This window comes from Rattus norvegicus, chromosome 18, assembly GCF_021556685.1.
Source record: "Rattus norvegicus strain SHRSP/BbbUtx chromosome 18, alternate assembly SHRSP_T2T, whole genome shotgun sequence".
Taxonomy (NCBI): domain Eukaryota; kingdom Metazoa; phylum Chordata; class Mammalia; order Rodentia; family Muridae; genus Rattus; species Rattus norvegicus.
In genome coordinates this window covers 18,218,021-18,237,500 of record NC_141551.1, presented here as the reverse complement: position 1 = coordinate 18,237,500, position 19,480 = coordinate 18,218,021, and the positions used below count along the sequence as shown (strand labels likewise).

The window sequence follows — 19,480 nt, the reverse complement described above, 5'->3', positions numbered from 1 at the left end:
TGACATGGTCATGGGCAATGCACCCTTCTCTACCAGTTTGGAGAATGAAAGTGTCTTCCCGGGGACATGGAAAATGGCTCATCAGGTACCATACTTTCTGAAAAGCTTAATGATCAGATCCCCAGCACTACGAAACTGTTGGGTGAGCATAAACACCCGCCTGTAATTCCAGTGCTCAGAACTCAGATACAGGGAGCCCTGCATTTTTCTAGATAGCTAAATTAAACAAATTAGTGTGTGATTGGTACAAATGGGAGACTCTAACTCAATAAATATGATGGAAAGAGATTGTGAAGTCACCCAATATCAGGCTTTGGTCTTACACATACTTAAACTAGTATACATGTAGCTGGACACACATAATTGGACCCATACAAATATAGGCATGCATACACAGACATAAACGCAACGCAACACACACACACACACACAAACACATACTCACACTCACATTCACACATACACATACACACACACAAAATGTGAGGTTTTAAAATAAAAATAACATAAATGAGAAGGTACTTTAGGACATTATTAGGCTACATGAACAGTTTTTTTAATATACTACCTATACAAAAAATCCTTTAAAGCATGTAAGAGTGTGTAAGGCAAGATTTTCTTCAGCTAGTGTGAGTAGTAGAAGTTCAGGGTGATCTTCCCAGCTACAAGCAGAAAAAACAAACAAACACACAAAAACACAACAAACAAACAAAAAACTTAATTTGTCATGTGGAGTTCTCTTTACATGTTATTCCTTTCTATCAAAGCATCCACATTCATAAACAAAGTAGCAGAAAAAGAGTCTAGGACAACTGTGTTCCAGTTTGGTTTATATTGCTATGAGAAAACACTGATCAAAACCAACCTGTGGAGAAAGGGCTTATTATCAGCTTATAAGCTTCACTCCATGAATGAGGAAAGCCAGTTCAGGTACTCAAAGCATAGCTTGCTGGCTTGCTCTCAGGCTCATGTTCAGTTTCCTTATAGAGCCCGGGCGTACCTAACTGGGATGGTGCTCCCACACTGGTCAGAACACTTCCATTCCAACTGGTAAAAAATAAATACACTTACAGAGTTGACCACAGACCAATATAATGGGCTTAGTTCAACTGAGGTTCCTCTCCCAAGACGTGTCAAGTTCACAATTAAGTTTAGCCACAACAAAGTGGCTCAAAGCAATTATGACAATATCAAGTTTTTCATCCTGACGTTTTACTTAGTTAAAACTCAGCAAACACTGTGGTGAGCAGTGTCCTGGCACCTCTAGAATGTGAACTTACTTATCTCCACAGCACTCTTATAAAGTAGGTATTCTTTACTTTCATCATGTCAAAGTTAGGACTGATACAGAGAACACTTGGGAAGTAATCATATCACTTACACGGTGACCTCAGTTCTTTTGCTGCGGTGTTCCTTTGCTTGCCAATGTACTTCACTGAATTGTCAAGGTGCTTCAGAAGCATGGGGAAAATAAGACATGACTGTTTAGCACACAATAAACAGATCTGATAATTTTATGATTTCCCTTTGAAGAATATTGTTGGACTAGGAAAATCCCTCTTTAAAAACAGAGCCCAGTCGTTCAAAGCTCTTATATAAATGGGCTTGAGGCAAGAATCTTGAGAAAAATAGAAATGATTTGAATTTGTATGTGTGAGAAGAAAAAGAGGTTGAGAAAGGGATTGAGTTGATTTGTCTGTTAGCCAAGAGCTGTATTGATCCAGGAGTAAGCAGTGCCACCATAGCAAAGCAGGTGCCACCAGGCAGTGTACTTAGAGCCAAAGTAAACAAAGCAAGATGCCTACTCAAAATGTTGTGTGAAGAAGGGATAGTCTACACCCAGAGGAATAAGGGTTAGTGAATAAATCACCTATCCTATATGAAAGAAAACGTGGTTAAAAAAAAAGGGAGGTACATATAAATTCAGTGACTTTGGGCTACTTGATAGTGGCTTTTCTTTTTCTCGGTAGGAAAGTGAAGATGCCAGATTAATGTGTGAAATGGACTCAGGTTGCATCTAGCCACCAGGCTGCATTCATATCCTTCTCCCCATATTCTGTTTTAGGCCTGGATGCATGTATATTCAAAATGCTGACTGAACCAGAGAAGACATGTTTGCAACCCGGTTAGACAAATTACTGGAAAGGTACTTTCTGTCCAAACATGAGAAGCTGATTTCAGATCTCCAGACTCTACATAAAAACCTGGGAATTGATCCATGTATGTGTATATATAAAGACAGATGAAGATAAGTGTATCCTAAATATTTGCTGGCTGGCTAACCTCATTGAAACAGTGAGCTTCTGGTTCAGTGAGAGAACCTACTTAAAGGCAGTAAGGCAGAGTACAATACCCAAGACACCTAATGTCCTTTCCAGTTCTGGTTTCTTCTTGTAAATGGGTGTGGTGTTTCACATGCATGCAGAAAACACACACACACACACACACACACACACACACACACATACACACACAGAGAGAGGGGGGAGGGAGAGAGGGAGAGGGAGGGAGACAGACAGACAGAGACAGAGTCAGAGAGATACAGAGAGACAAAGAGAGACAGATAGAGAAGGGGGAGGAGAGGAATGTATATAGGATAAGCAGGATATGCAAATATCTGGAAGAGTAAAAGTGGAATAAATGATTAGCTAAGATGTATGAGGCAAAAAGAAAGAAATTCATCTGATTGCCAAAAATGTAAGAAAATACAGCAAATGGAGTTCTTGAAAGATACCACAGGGTGGCAAATTCTGAGTCAGGTGTTTTGTTAGTAAAGATTGGTAGCAATCCTCTGTTGGCATTGTGTGGGAAGACTTTCCGTGTTGTGTGGGAAACTGGATTAGATAATTTGTAGGTTTCCTTCCAACTATTAGATTCATTATTGCTATGTTTATTTTTCTCTGGGCATGCTGAGACATTGACAAGGCAGTCAATGAACACTCTTACATGAATGTTCATTGTTGAGCGTGAAGCCAGTGGTTCCCAGGGTTGCCATTGTGCCACCTTTCTCTACCACACTCTGAATATTGATCTCAAAAGGAAGTGAAATCCACAAGAGCAATTTCTCTCTAATTGCATAATTGCTGCATTTTAGTGTAGCACTAGTGGGGAAAAATGTCTTGACATCTTGAAATTTCAGTAAAGAATTACTTAATAAAGACTCTAGACTGAAATAATTGTTTACTTAAAACTGGAATTTACAGAAAAAAAAACCTCCAACACTATTTCCTCCTTCCTACTGCCACATAATTAAATAATTTCACAATTAATTACTTTCAGGAGAGATAATTTGTTTTCATTAAAATATGTAAATATGCATCCCTTGCTGTGTGATTTTTTTTCTTTCTAATGCTTTCTCACCCACTGTTGTGCTGATGTTCAGTGATAAAGGTTTCCTCCTCAGACTTTAAATCATAGCCCTGGTCCTCTACTCCACAGCCTAAAAGAGGGAGAGAACTTTCCTCTTATAATACCACCTCCTCTGGACTAGGTCCCCACCATTCTTTTTTTTCAAGCATCTTCAAAGTCAATTCCCACTGTCCCTTCCTGGCTCTGTTTCCCACAGTTCAAGTTTAAGGACACAACTTATCTTACTTCAAGATTAATCAAAGCCAACACTAGAGTCAAGGAATTTCAAAGAACCAGTCTACTGAAGGAAAAGCAAAGTCACCCAGGTCTCTGAGTGCCTTAATAAGATTTAAGGGAATTGATTTCTGTGAAAGGCCCTATAGAAAATGTCCTTTTGCAGGATTTTCTTTTTCTTTTTTTTAAACCAGAACCAAGAATAATGCTTACTGTATTCCTTTCTTTTTTATCTCAATACGAGGCATTGTCATCTACAAAGTTCATCCTTAGAAATCACAATCAAGTTACAAGAACATCCACTAAATGGCCCAACAGCTCAGATTATGCCTGCATTTTGTGTAGTATTACTTTCATAGCTATCCACTCATATGCACTGATCAGGCTGTAATGTGGACACACTGGCAGGCAAATGTTTATATAGGGAAAGAAAGTGAGGTGTTGGGCCTTCCTCATATATCTCATTGCTGTGTTGATACTCATTGTGTTGTTGAAACAGAGATGGAAGAAAAATTAACATTTTTCCCTCTCAGATCATTCAGGGTTTAATGAGCTCTGTTGAGTTTCTGAAAGATCACCACCCAGTAAGGCATGCCGGAAAGAACTAAACACGAGGGTTGCAAGTATCTGACACTGGTAAAGAATAGATAGATTTCTCATGGAGAACCTACCACTATTTTCTGATAATAGGACATAACAATGGAATTAATCCTAAAGGTATATAGCTATACCCAAAAGTTAACCTTCATCCGAGAAGTAGATGGTAATGAATGCATGTGACTACAACTGGATAATGGATGAGGAGTGACAGTTTATGAAACACTAAGCCCTAGACAGGATGCCTTATCAAGGCTCCTCGAGGACCAGTGAGCAAGAAGAGCAACTCTAAGACTCAGATGTGGTGAATGACTCTGAGGAGAAAGGATTTTCCAGATATGACAGGACTGATGCAAAAATAAATTCACAGAGACCATGACAGCATGCACAAGGCCTATACAAGTCCAAGACAGACAAAGTCTTAGAATTGTGAAGGGAAAGTAGACACAAAGCCCTTCCCCCAATAAAGAAGTGATTTGCAATGGATACACCGTCTGGAAGTGAAGAGTATCAATATGCTCTAATGGACTGTCACTCAGCATATCAACTACACTCTAAATAGACCATGTGCCCAGAAGTAGTTGACCAATGCAATGGACATCATCCATTTTTGTGTATTTTTTGGTTTTATTTTAATTTGTGTTTACTTTTTGTTTTACTTGATTTTTATTTTTTCTTTTTGTTTGCTTCCTTTTATGTTTATAGTTAATGTTTATTTTGATTTTTAGGGTTTGTGGTGAGAGAGAGAGAAAGAGAGAGAGAGAAAGAGAGAGAGAGAGAGAGAGAATGAAAAAAATTTGAAATAATAAAATAAATAGGGCGGTAAGAGAAACTGGAAGATCTTGGGCTTGTAAGAGAAAGGTTGAGTTCAAATATAAAATTAAAAATTTAATAAAAGCCAATGATTTAAAGAAAGAAATTATAATGAATTATAAAGTTCAAGATAACTTTAGAGAAGGACTGATTACTTAAGTAGAAAGAAAGTAGAGAACATCTAGTATCAATGAAATCATTTTTTTAGGTCCTTTTGTCAAATTCTATCTCAATGGGCAATAGCACTAATGACATTATATGATTATTATAGATTCCAGTATTAGGAATAAAACATTTTTGAATCTATCTTACAAGAAATAGGGAAGGAAACAAGGAAAGAAAGAAAGAAGAAAGGAAGGAAGGAAGGAAGGAAAAGAAAGAAGGAAAGAAAGAAAGAAAGAAAGAAAGAAAGAAAGAAAGAAAGAAGGAAAGGGAGAAAGGAAGGAAGAAAGGAAGGAAGGAAGGAAGGGAGGGAGGAAGGAAGGAAGGGAGAAGGAAGGAAGGAAGGAAATAGAAAAGAAAATGTCAGCGAGAAAGATTAATTTAAAAGGAAAGAAAGAACAGAAGGTTTCCCAGACTATCTGACCGACTCAGAGATGTCTTAGTTCTTAGTGTTGGCCACTGAAGACGCATGGTGTATGTGTCGCAGCTTAGGGTTCTCTGTTGGTACAGTATCTATTCTATAAGAGATATGGTTTCTGTCCTTGGAAACATCTCTCTCATATCCCTTTTGTTATGAAAGCAAAACCCCAGACTTCTATTAGTGGATGGTGTCTTCTCCTTTTAACACACACACATGAAAGCAGTTGCAGGAGAAGCATTTTTTTGGAAATCAAAACAATCGCAGTTATTGTAGGCAAAATCTTCTAGCTATTGGGATGCAAAACAACATCACAGTGGCTTTTAATTTATTTTGTGTCTAGTATAGAAATTATTTAAATTTACCAGGAAAGGATAAACAAAAATAAACCTACAATAAAATATTATTTGACCAAGTCAGGGAAAAGTGCTTATCTTTAAATACAGAATGGCTAGGTACCACTAAAACCAATTTCTTTTAAAGACTTTTTCAAAGTTTTCAAGACTGACCATATAAGGGAGAAAGGAATTATATGACCAATGACCAATACCACCAGAGCCAGCACAGCCCTTCTAAGCAAACACACGGTGTAAATGAAGACCTTTAGCTGTTGTTGCTTTTTTTTTCTTTACACAGAACAATTTTTAAGGAGCCTAATCATTTGGTAGTTTTTAATCTGTTTTCTAAGGACCCTCTGGCAGGTTATGGCCTCTATCCCCAGAGCTTTAAGATGAAATGCTAACAGACCATTAACTGCTGTGGTTCTGAAGGCCCTCTGCACCAGGCCATTCCTTTGTTAATTAAAGAGATGCCATCAAGGCAGCCAGGGTCTGAAGCCTGACCTACCTTGTGAGATCAGCTTGCAAATGTCTTTTGGCTGATTTATGTGCAACATAACTTTCAAATAAAACCAAGAAAAGGATACAATTCTTCTCTTTCCTCAACATCTATAAGAACACATGGCATATCTCAAAGTGGAATTGAGAGAAATCTCATTTACCTCACGTCATTGAGGAAGATAGTGCCAGAGTATAAACACCTCCAACCAGGGGAACCAATTGTTTAAGCTAATTATTTGAAAAGGGATATTTCATACTATGAAGTACAATATGCTTCCTTTTCTTTCATTGATCTTTTTGTTTAGAAAAATAGAATCTATACAATATAATAAAATAAATAGAATGCATAAAATAAAATTTAATAAATTTAGTAAAACCTTTGTAAACTCCCTCCTATAGCAATTCAGTATATAGAAAAATGCACCAAATTGTTTAAGCTGATTTTCATCTTGATTTTATGGTAATCACTATTTGATTTGGGGCAAAGGTAGAATTCTCAGAGTTCATTAGGCTCTGAGTCTAACCAAATTGTTGGGCACCAAATTAAGTGAGAGACCATGTCTCAAAAAATAATAGTAATAAAATAAAAAATAAGATAGAGTTTAAAGAAAGGGGGCACCCTAAATCAAACTCTGGGCTACACACACACACACACACACACACACACACACACACACTGGTGTTTACATACACACATATATGAGAATGAGAATAGTTCTCTTAATCACCTGTTTCCAGTCAAATAAGATTTGGTATAAAGCTTTCGATTGATGACTGATATTTTATATCATATTATTTATCCTGGAATGCTGGCCACTTAACGTTTTGAAATTTATTTTTAAAATTTTATACAATATATTTTGTATACCTTCTCCCAAACCCAAGACTTCCCAGATTCTCCCTGACTTCCTATGCACTCAACTCCATGTTCTCGCCCCCTACCCCATGGGTATGCATCTCAAAAAAACAAAACAAAACAAAAAACAATAATAACAACAAAACCAAGAAAACAAATACCAAAAAAACACCCAAATCAATAAACACACACACACACACACACACACACACACACACACACACACACACACACACCAAATAAACAAAGCAATCAAGAGTCAGGCTGCAGTGGTAGACCACACCTTTAATCCCAGCACCAAGGAGGCAGAGGCAGGAGGATCTCTGTGAACTGGAAATCAGCCTGATCTCAAGATACAGTTCCACAACAGCCAGGGAGGGCTTCACAAAGAAGCACTCTGTCTCCCAAAACTATGACGACACCACCACCACCACCACCACCACCACCACCAACAACAACAACAACAACAACAACAACAATAACAACAACAACAGCACAAGAGTCTATTTTTGTGTTAGTCATTTACTCCTCAGAATGAGGTCTACCCTAAAATGTCACTGATATATCAGTGTTGCTACACTGGAGAAAACTGACTTGATTTGCCATCTCACAACAGGTTTCAATTAGAGAACGTCTTGGTTAACTGTGGGACTTTGCTTTACTTCTCTTTCTCTGTGCTTACGTGTTGTCTGGCTTGGACTTGCACCAGTCTTGCGCATGTTGTCACAGCCCCTTTGCATGTAAATGAGCCCTGTTGTATCTGGAAAATGCCATTTTTTTGTCCACCCACAACCCTTGTCTCTTATGATTATTGTACCTTTTCTTCCACATGAATCCCTGAGCTCAGAGAGAAGAGACTTTATGAAGACACCATTCTATTCGGGGTCCAGTGATCCAAATTCTTTCAGTGTTTGCACAGGGTCCAGTTGTGGGTCTTGGCATCAATGTCAGTATTCTAAGAAAACAATTTGATGTGTAAGGTTAAGTGATGAACTTATCTATAGCAAAATAAAAGTCATTCTATTGCTATATTCCTTTTATCAGGGCAATACAGTAGTTTTCCCTTTGGCCCATGATGTAATCTAGTCTTAAGATCTCAGCCATATTAACATTTCAATACTGGGTTCCATGTGATTGAGTGGGCCTTAAATCCATTTTATAAATTGTTTGACTACACCCATAATAATACAGATACTATTACGCCAATATGACATTCAGGCAGCTAACTGCGGTAGCTTTCAGGGTTTGTAACTGGGTGACTTTTCTACTCTAGAAATATGTAAATTACCTTCCAGCAACAATGATGCTGGTTATTGAAGGTGAGATTTCTGGTTGGGCATTTTCTTGGTTTCTTCATGGTCAATGATATAAGTACTTGGCATCTTCACTAATTGGTTCTTCATATCAGGTTGTATAAAGTAACCTATAGTATTAGAATTAGATTGTAATGTTTGGGGTGTCTCTGGGACCCCTACGGCTAAATGCTCAACAAGAGATAACCCATTGTTATTTAAAGAACCAACATCTTGTTAAACTTAACTTTTCTGAAGTTTTTATATTCCATAAACACATTAACAGTTTTAATTTTATTCTGTTCAATTTCTTAAAAATGGTTTTGCTATTCTTTTCCTAACTTTTAGGTAGGTGCTAAGCTTTTTATGCATTTATTTCATTTTCAACCAAGGGAAAGGCAAAAATGTCCCTGAATAAATGGTTTAAGAAAGTACACCCTGGCATAGTCACACAATAGGTCAGTCAGCAAATAAATGAATATAGTATTGTAGCTTAGAATATCATGGTTAAACACAAGAAAGTTACACAAAATGAAAAAAAAAGTTGGACATCAAAGAATAGATAGGTCTGTGACCAGAGCAGACCCTGTGATACAGCACTTTGTACCCAGATCCCACCAGGAGAGAGCTGGTCTCCCAAGAGTGCTGACACATCTGATAGCACTGGTAAGACCACTTCTACTGCTCAAGGGGACCCGCCCAAAGCACTGAGGACATAGGACCCCAGGGGCAATTCTGGAACAGGATTCTCTGGTTTCTGTCTGTGTTAGGAGCTGACCTGTGATACAGCTCTCTATTCCCAGATCCCACTGGGAGAAACCTAGTCTCCTAGGAGTGCTGATACACCTGAGAGCACAGGAGAGTCAAGCCACTCTCAGAGACAACAAGACCAGCTAACACCAGAGTTAACCAGATGAGAAGAGGAAAATACAAGCACCTAAAGAACAGAAACCAAGCCTATATGGCTTTATCAGAATCCAGTTCTTACACCAGAGCAAGTACTGGATATTCCAACACATGGAAAAGCAAGATTCTGGGGCTGGGGATTTAGCTCAGTGGTAGAACGCTTACCTAAGAAGCGCAAGGCCCTGGGTTCGGTCCCCAGCTCCGAAAAAAAGAACCAAAAAAAAAAAAAAAGAAAGAAAAGCAAGATTCTAATGTAAAATCACATGTCGTGATGATGTTAGAGGCCTTTAAAATGACATAAATACCTCCCTTAAAGAAATATAGGACAAGTGACTATAAGAGTGTAGGTTAATTTCTGGGTCTTCAATTCTATACCATTCATCTACCTGCCTGTCTCTGTACCAATACCATGCAGTTTTTATCACAATTTCTCTGTAATACAGCTGGAGGTTAGGGATGGTAATTCCCCAAGATGTTCTTTAATTGTTAAGGCTAGTTTTCACTGTCCTGGGTTTTTTGTTATTCTAAATGAATTTTCAAATTACTCTTTTTAACTCTGTGAAGAATTGACTTAGGATTTTGATGGGGATTGAATTGAACATAGATTGCTTTCAGCAAGATGGCCATTTTTACTGTATTAATCTTGCTGATCCACGAGGATAAGAGATCTTTCCATCTTCTGAGATCTTCTTCAATTTCTTTCTTCAAAGACTTGAAGTTCTTGTCATACAGATCTTTCACATGCGTGTTTAGAGTCACACCAAGGTATTTTATATCATTTGTGACTATTGTGAAGTGTGACCTTTCCCTAATTTCTTCCTCAGCCTGTTTATCCTTTGAGTAGAGGAAGACTACTAATTTGTTTGAATTAATTTTATATTCAGTCACTTTGCTGAAATTGTTTATCAGCTGTCGGAGTTCTTTGGTGAAATTTTTGGGGTCACTTATGCATATTATCATATCATCTATAAATGGTGATACTTTGACTTCTTTTCCAATTTGTATCCCTTTCACATCTATTTGTTGCCTAATTGTTCTGGCTAAGACTTCAAGTACTTTTTTGAATAGGAAGGGAGAGAGTGGGCAGCCCTGTCTAGTCTCTGCTTTGCATGGGATTGGTTAAAGTTTCTCTCCTTGTAGCTTGATGGTGGCTACTAGTTTGCTGTATATTGCATTTGCAATGTTTAGGTAGAGGAATTGAATCCCAGGTCTTTCCAAGTCGTAAGAGGCACTTGATCTTTGAAAAGGAGCTAAAACCATGCAGTGGGAAAAAACAGCATTTTCAACAAATGGTGCAGGTTCCACTGGCAATCAGCATGTAGAAGAATGCAAATCTATCCATTCTTATCTCCTTGTGCAAAGCTCAAGTCAAAGCAGATCAAGGACCTCTACGTAAGACCACTGAAACTAATAAAAAAGAAAGTGGGGAAGAGTCTCAAGCACATGGTCACAGAGGAAAATTTTCTGAATGGAAGACCAATGCCTTATGCTCTAAGATCTACAATAGACAAATTGGACCCCATAAAAATGCAAAGATTTTTCAAGGCAAAAGACACTGTTATTAGGACAAAACAATAACCTACAGATTGGGAAAAGCTGTTTACCTATCCAACATCTGGTAGAAGGCTAATATTATACAATGGATTACTATTCAGCTATTAGAACAATGATGTCATGAAATTTTTAAGCAAATGGATGGAACTAGAAAATATCATTCTGAGTGAGATAACCCAATCACAAAACAACACACATGGTATGCACTCACTGATAAGTGGATATTAGCCCTAAATCTCGGAATATGCAACATACAATTCACAAACCACATAAAGTTCAAGAAGAAGACCAACATGCAGATGCTTCAGTCCTTCTTAGAAAATGGAACCAAAATACTCACAGGAGGATATATGGAAACAAAATATGGAACAGAGACTGAAGGAAAGGCCATTCAGAGACTGTCCACCTGGGCGATCTATTCCATATACAGAAACCAATCCCAGACAATATGTGGACACCAAGAAGTACATGCTGACAGGAGCCTGAATTAGCTGTCTCCTGAGAGGTTCTGCCAGAGCCCGACAAATACAGAGGTGTATGATCCTAGCCAACCATTGAACTGAAAACCTGGCTCCATATGGAGGAGTTAGAGAAAGGACTGAAAGAGCTGAAGGGGTTTTCAAGCCCGTTAGAAAACCAACAATACCAACTAGCCAGATTCTCCAGGTCTCCCAGGTACTAAACCGCTATCCCAAGAGAACACAGGGATAGACCTATGGCTCCATCTGCATATGTAGCAGAGGATGGCCTTGTTGGGCATCAGTGGTTGGTGAAACCCTTAGTCCTGTCAAGGATTGATGCCCCAGTGTAGGGGAATGTCAGGGGAGGTGGGAGTGAGTGAGTGGATATGTGGAAGGGGCAACATCCTCATAGAAACAGAGGGAAATAGTGGGTTCTTTATGGGAAACCTGGAAAGGGGATAACATTTGAAATGTAACTTAAAAATATCCAATAAGAGAAAAGGTAAAGAATAGACAGCAGAACTGTAACTCTTCTATCATTCAATAACAAGTTAAACTAACACAAGGTATTAATATCAAAGCTATGGTTACCATTATGAAATTATCCAGTTATTTCAATTGTGGTTTTAGTTGTTTATATTTATATATTTTTATAAACTCATTATATGACATATTTAAAATCAGTGCATGGCAGCTTAGGTGAAATTTAACTTAGGATAAAATATGATTACAAGAGAACATGAATTACACGGTATGTTAAAGCAATTGTCACACATTATTACCTAGGTATCTTTTGTTGATATTAATGTTCTGTCCTTTATTTTAATCTGTTGTTTTTGGTCTGTAGTGGAGTGGTAATGTCAAAACTGAGCATGAGAATTCAGGGAAATGATGAACCTCTAAGTGACACTCATGCATAAAACTCATCTATTTGAGTAAATGAACTTGTTCACGTATTGAGTGAACAAAAGTACTTTCTTGCTAATATGAAGATGCCTTACTGTGATACAGAACGTTCTGACTGCTTGCAGTGGTGGAGAGCAGCTAGTTCACATCTGCATATGTCAGCTATGTCAATGCTCATGCATTAGACATGTTTAAGATCAAACAAACAAACGTCAAACAAGGAAGAAGGATGAACCTCCTGCATCTGAGACAGTTTAAAAATTTCTCATAACAGGAAAGATTTGGTTTTTATAATGTGCCTAATACTTCAGTATTTTTTACTAGTATCTTTCATGCCAAAATTATTTAGTGATTCAACTTCCAATTCCCATGAATTAAAAGTTAAGTTTATTTCTCATTTCATGATCCTCCTCAAAGATGACTGGATCTACATGGTTGTTTTCATTAGTAACTAAAATATAGCTCTAGGAACTCTTTGCCTGAGAATCTTTGAGGATTCTTTTTTTCTTTTTTCCTTTACGTCATAACTTACCACTGTCAAGATAATGTTTGTGTATTCTGGTTTTTTCAGCATAGATTAGTAAAATCTGGATTCACCTGTGCGTGTGAGAGGATTAATATACTTGTCATAATTCTAGATCCCAGTTCTCACATTCTAGAAAGGAACCCACAAAGTGCCCTGTACAAAGAGGAAGCCAGTTCTTTCTTTCCTTCCAAATGTGACACCCCCATGTCCATTTGCCTGACTCACTGAAGTATTCCAAGTGACAAAACTGAGTCCGATGATAGGAATGATGACTTTCTTTCATGGATCTTCTTTGCTCTTGAAGATTCTCGCAGGCAACTTGGGAACTTAGTACTGGTTCCATGTTTGACCTGAGTCAGAATAACTAGAAAGTAGACTCATTTATTGAAAAGAAATTTCCACATGTCAGCATTTTCTATTACTTTGTCATTGACTTCTAATGCAGTCCCTGAATATTTTTTATAGGGCAAAGAAGAAAAATGAAAATATGAATAGAAAACCTTTTGATATTCATTATTATGCAGCTTTCACTCGGAAAATCATAATTTATAGCTCAGAGTCTCTTTTTGTGTATTATGTGCCATTCAGTTGCCCAATGCTAAATAGAAAATGCTATAAAAATGTCTGTCCTGGCTCAGAAAGACCCAAATGCTTGACATAAAGTGAGAAACTGTTACACATGTAGCCTTGGTGCTGCGTTCATGGAATATTCATTTGTCATTGACACTGGCTTAGACCAGTTGTGTGGTTAGGCTCTTTTCAGTCATAAGTTCTGTGACCCTGGAAGTGGCACCTCCTTGGAAACACTCCATGTGAGCTCTGTTCTAGGATGCAACTTGCTTTTCCTCCTCTAAAGGAGCAGTCACAAGAAAAGAATGCCTCATAGGGGGATACAGGAGAGAGTAGACAGATTTGAAACAGTATCTTAGAAGACAATGGAAGCTACATATTAATATGAATTATTTATTTTCAAAAGGAAGGGGAAAGAAAGTGAAAGAAAAAGTTGTAGGCGATGGCAGAAATATCAAGAACAAGACACAATCAGTCATGCTTCCCAAGAATGGAGGTCAGACTTGATTACTGCCACTTTCTCCCTAGAGGTGCAGGATGGGCTGGGTCATCTTCTACTGATAACTAATTGAGAAAATGTCATAAAGCTGGATCTCCTGGAGGCATTTCCTCAACTTACACTCCTTTCTCTGTGCTCTGCAATAACTCTAGCTTGTGTCACATTGACACTCAAAGCCAACTAGTATAGGCAAATGGCTCCATTCATGACTTGAATATTCCTGGGTTCTATATGAGCAAGCCCTGAGCAAGCTCTAAGGATTGAACCAGTAAGTACCACCCTCCATGGCCTTTACATCAACTCCTGTTTCCAAGTTGCTCACCTTACTGAGTTCCTGTCCTCATTCCTTTTGGCGACATACAGTGATGTGGAGGTTAAGCTGATTAAGCCCTTTTCTTTCCAATTTGCTTTTTGGTCATATTGCAGCAATAGACACATTGGTACCAGCATAGTCAGGGTATTACTGTGACAGTCCTAGCCATGTTTTGGGGAGGACTGAGGAAAGACTTTGGAATTTGGGGCTAGAAGAATCATTGGGTTTAACAGTTCTGTGGGATGTTCTGTAGGAGTTTGAAGATAAGAATGTTAAGATCAGTGCAGAAGATGGAGGCATGGCTTATGACATTGCAGAGGGAAGAGTAAACTCTACGAGGGCTGTTTGCCATGTTGATTTGAGAATTTGTGATTCTGTTTAGCTGGGGCTGAAAATCAGCTGCAATAAATAAGATGCCAGAATAACTAAACAGAACCCTTTGTGTTACTGGGATGCTTGTTAGCTTGAGCTAAGAAGTTGGAGATATTTAAGAAGTTACCAACATGATTGAGGTGAAATCTGGGTGATGTTTCCTGAAGGTACAAAGAAGCTTTGTTTCAAAGTCAGACATGGTTGTCCACCGTGTTGGCAGCTTGAGCTTGATAATGTGTAAGAGTCATGGGTTCTGGTTTTGAAGTCATGAAAGGGTCAAGAAAAACAGCTGAGGTGTGGGATTATGAGAGGCCATTGGTGAAGATACAGCCCCACCTAAAGGATCTGCTCTGAAAGGGTTATAATGAAAGGCCACCCAGAGACTGCCCCACCTAGATATCCATTCCATATACAGACACCAAACACAGACAATATTGAGGACGCCAAGTGCTTGCTGACAGGACTCTGATATAGCTGTCTCCTGAGAGGCTCTGCCAGATCCTGACAAATACAGAGGCATATGCTTACAGCCATAAATTAGACTGAGACCAGGGTCCCCAGTGGAGGACTGAAGGACCTGAAGCCATTTGCTACCCAAAGGAAGAACAATATCAACCAATCAGACAGCTCTACCCGCAACACCCCATGCCTGAGCTACCAGGGACTAAACCACCATCCCAAAGAGTACACAGGGATGGACGTATGGCTCCAGTTGCATATGTAGCAGAGGATGGCCTTATCAGACATCAATGGGAGGAGAAGATCTTGTTCCTGGGAAGGTATTATACTATGGTGAAGCAACCTTATAAGAAGAAGGGGGAGGGTGGATGGAATATGGAATTTCCAGGGGGGAAGCCAGGAAAGGGGATTACATTTGAAATGTAAATGAATAAAATATCCAATGACAAAAAAGTTATAAGACTACTTAGGTAGTTTACCTAAAAAGAAAGATGAAAGAAAAAAAGAAAGAAAGAGAGAGAGAGAGAGAGAGAGACAAAGAAAGGAAGAAAGAGGGAGGGAGGGAGGGAGGGAGGGAGGGAGGGAGGGAGGGAGGGAGGGAGGGAGGGAGTATGGAAAAGGAAGGAAGGAAGGAAGGAAGGAAGGAAGGAAGGAAGGAAGGAAGGAAAGGGTTATAGAAAGAAGTTGAGGCTTGGCACAATGAAGTGAACCTATGAGAGGGTTTTGATGAAAGTGCATTCCAATTGCAGTAAAATATGCCATCATTTTGTAAATTCCAGTACCATGGGGTGACCATCAAGAACAGCAGCAGCAGTAGCGTGGAGCCAGCCAGAGCATAGGAGGTAATTCGTTTGTTCTAGATATGGCAGAGCTGGAGAAGTGACCCAAGCTCTTTGAAGGCAGCCAGAAAATGGTGTGAACATCCCAGACTTTGGACATTGAGTGATTTATACTGTTAGCATATGATTGTGCTTGGTTCAGTTTATGACTATTTCCTGTTTTTTCCCTCTTCATTTACTTTTGATTTTTGCAGGAGCCCACAGCTGAAAGACATAAAACTTTGAAAAGATATTTTGGTTCTTTAGAGAGAAAGGAAATTTTAAAGGAACTAACATTTTAAGGTGTTTGAATTGTAAAGACTGTGGGACTTATAAAGTTATTTAGATCTTGGGGATGAATACGAAAGAAAAGACTGTGACTTAATAGTGATATGTTTCTTTGTCAAATTGACCAGGGGTCAGTTGTGCCAGCTGGTTTTGTGTGTCAAGTTGACAGAAGCTAGAGTCATCACTGAGAAAGGAGCCTCAGTTGAGGAAATGCTTTCATAAAATCCAGCATTTTCTCAATTAGTCATTAATGTAGGAGAGCTCAGATCACATTGGGTGGTGCATCCCTGGGCTTGTGACCAAGGATTGTATATAAAAGCAATCTAAGCAAGCTGTGAGCAGCAAGGCAGCAATCAGCACCTCTCCATGGTCTCTGCATCAACTCCTGCTTCCAGGTTCCTGCTCTGTTTGAGTTCCTGTCCTGATTCCCTATCTTGATGAACAGTGATGTGAAAGTTAAGCCTACTAAACCCTTAGCTCTCCAACTTGTTCATAGGTCTTGGTGGGTTTGTTTGTTTGTTTGTTTATATTCTTTAATCCTTTTGTAAAGTCCACATTTCATCCCCTTCCCAGTCTACCCTCTGACTGCTCCCCATCTAATACCTCCTTCCCTGCCCCCATCTTCAAGAGTATGTCCCCAAGACCCCATCTTCACACCACCAGGCCTCCGCATTCCCTGAGGCCTCAAATCTCTTGACTGTTAGGTGCATGTTTTCTCACGGAGTCCAGACAAGTCAGTCCTCTGCTGTAATGTATAAGGGGTCTGATATAAGCTGGTGAATGCTGCCTGGTTGGTGGCTCAGTCTGATACATCTCAGGGGCCCAAGTCAGTTGAGACTGCTGCTCTTCTCATGGGACCACCCTTCTCCTCCTCAGCTTATTCTAGCCTTTCCCCAATTCGATTTGGTCATGGTGTTTCATTGCAACAATAGAAATCCTATCTAAGATACTGCCTCATAGCGTATGTCTCCTCTTCCCCATGGTTTACATGATACTTCTTTATGATGGCCCATCTGCCAATAATTGACAGAAGCACAGACCGATGGTTTATATATTTTGCTCACAAACTTGTAGTTGCTCATCAGCAACACACAAAAGGGCAGCATTCTTATTTCTGATTTAGAACCTGAATAATTTAAACTTACTAGTGCATGAATCCCAAACTGTTTACCAACTTAACAGTCATCTATTGACATATGCTCTGTGTTATTTCTCCTTTTTTCACACCATTTTCTTTCACCTAAAATGACTCCTCATTGTAAGCCATATTTGACCACCATTAGCAAAATGTTTATTATTTTAAAGGCTCAATTTTATATGACAACTCAATTCACTCATTTGTGTTCTTACTTGATCAGGAGGGACTTTTTGATCCATCAGGTGCATAGGAAACATATTCACAGATATGGTCAATGATTAGAGAGTTTAGATTTTCAGTGACACGTGGTTCTGTTCACTACACTATTAAAATATAAATTGGAACCAATCCTTCCTTTTAGCACATGTTTGTTAAGTTTTGACTTGAATTTGTTGAATTTTTACTTGAATGTCTACAATGCTATTTTATATTTTGAAAATTTCTTATCCATCAGGGAATAGCATTCCTTGTATATAAATATATTATGTATTAAATATATGTTCCTTTTATGCTGGGGAGCTTTTTTTTCTTCAGGGGCCTGTTAGCCTATAAAGGATTATAAAAAGACTGATGGTTCACGTAAGATGAGAGAAAGTTATCTGAAAACAAGGGGACACACAGTAGGACTTGGATTCTTTACCTTGAGGAAAACCACCAGCAATGTGTCCATTGTATTTAAGGGTTCACAAACGATCATATCTGTGTTTGTTTTCATGAAGAGGTAACATATATGTTTAGATCAACTGTAATGTGATAATAATGGTTGCCAGTGCTCTGTGATCTAAATAAAAATAGTAAAAATAAAAATAAAAATAAAAAACACATAGAAAACAGTAGGTTCTGCAGTGGCTGGCACTTTTAGCTCTTTCCAGAATACCTAAACCTGTACTGAACCTGTAACCTCTGATCTGTACTCGACTTTGCTTTCCATCGTCACCTTGATCATTTTCTTGACTTGCATAAGTTTATATCATTCTTGGTAGTTTTTGCTATTGCTGTTATCTAGCAAGAAAAACATGTTCAACTCACAATTTTTATTAAGAAATAAAAATCACTTCAAAGTGATTTAATTTGAACATTCTGATTAGCTGTTATAACAGTGAACTTAAATGTTAATATTTAATCATATGCGTAGCAAATATTTAACTGTCATCTAATCAAGAGTTTGAAGTCTAATGTTACTCAGCTCTTAAGTATTAGTAACGAAATGTTAAAGACTTGTAGCACTAAAAACAATGGATGCCACTGGGAAGCTGGTAAAAGAGCCTGATATATGTATGAAAGGAAATATGTTTAAACCAATTACTTCATCTGGGATGTTTGAAAATTTTAATCTTTGGTCATCTTTTATTTTGTGAACGATGCTTGTAAATATATTTGCACAGAAAAACCCCAATAAAGAGGCTTCATTCTCCATTTCTAATTAGGAATTCATCCCTGAGAATATGGTGAAGACTTTCCCAGAACAGATTTTTCCAAAGACTCATTAACAGTCAAATATGGTGATACTGAGGAAAGATTGCCTGACACCTTGAACTCCTGATTTCTGTGTGCTGAGAAGGGAGCTATGATCATCTTGGCTTAATATAAAGGGAAGCACCTCACAAAAACAGGAGAGAAGCCCAAAGTGAGTGGAAGATAGACTGCCAGGACTGCAGTGTAAATGTAAAGTGTAGACACCTCTGTGATCTGCAGGACATCATTGAGCTGCACTGAGTTGATACTGGAAGTCCTGACTTAACAGAGAGAATAGGACTTCAAATGTGGGCCACAGTTCTCAGCCCTAACATATGCTTAGGATCCATGTCTCCAGGAACTGATAGCATGTGTCAGGAAATTGGGAGAAAGGAAACAAAATATATAAACTACTTTTTCTTTATGGTGCTTGAAATCAAATGTATTGAAAGTATTTTTTATTTACACCCCAAATGTTGCCTCTCTCCCTCTCCCTCAACCCCAGAATTCCCGAACGCATTCCCTTCTCCTTCACCTCCAATAGGATATAGGCCCTGGGCATCCCCCTTCTCTGTGGTATTAAGTCTTTACAGAACTAGGCACATCCTCCCGCACTGGGGCCAGACACGTCCTCTGCTATATATGTGTTTGGGGAC

The 19,480-nt window shown here is 38.6% G+C and overlaps 1 long non-coding RNA gene across 1 annotated transcript in view; it reads left to right on the top strand.

Moving 5' to 3' along the window:
* Window positions 1-2,266, top strand: part of LOC147999697 (uncharacterized) — a 35,770-nt gene extending 33,504 nt beyond the window's left edge. The window contains exon 4 of the long non-coding RNA XR_015643114.1: window positions 2,066-2,266. This is a non-coding gene — a long non-coding RNA (uncharacterized LOC147999697). The remainder of the gene's footprint in view (window positions 1-2,065) is intronic.
* The last annotated feature ends 17,214 nt before the right edge of the window (window positions 2,267-19,480 follow it).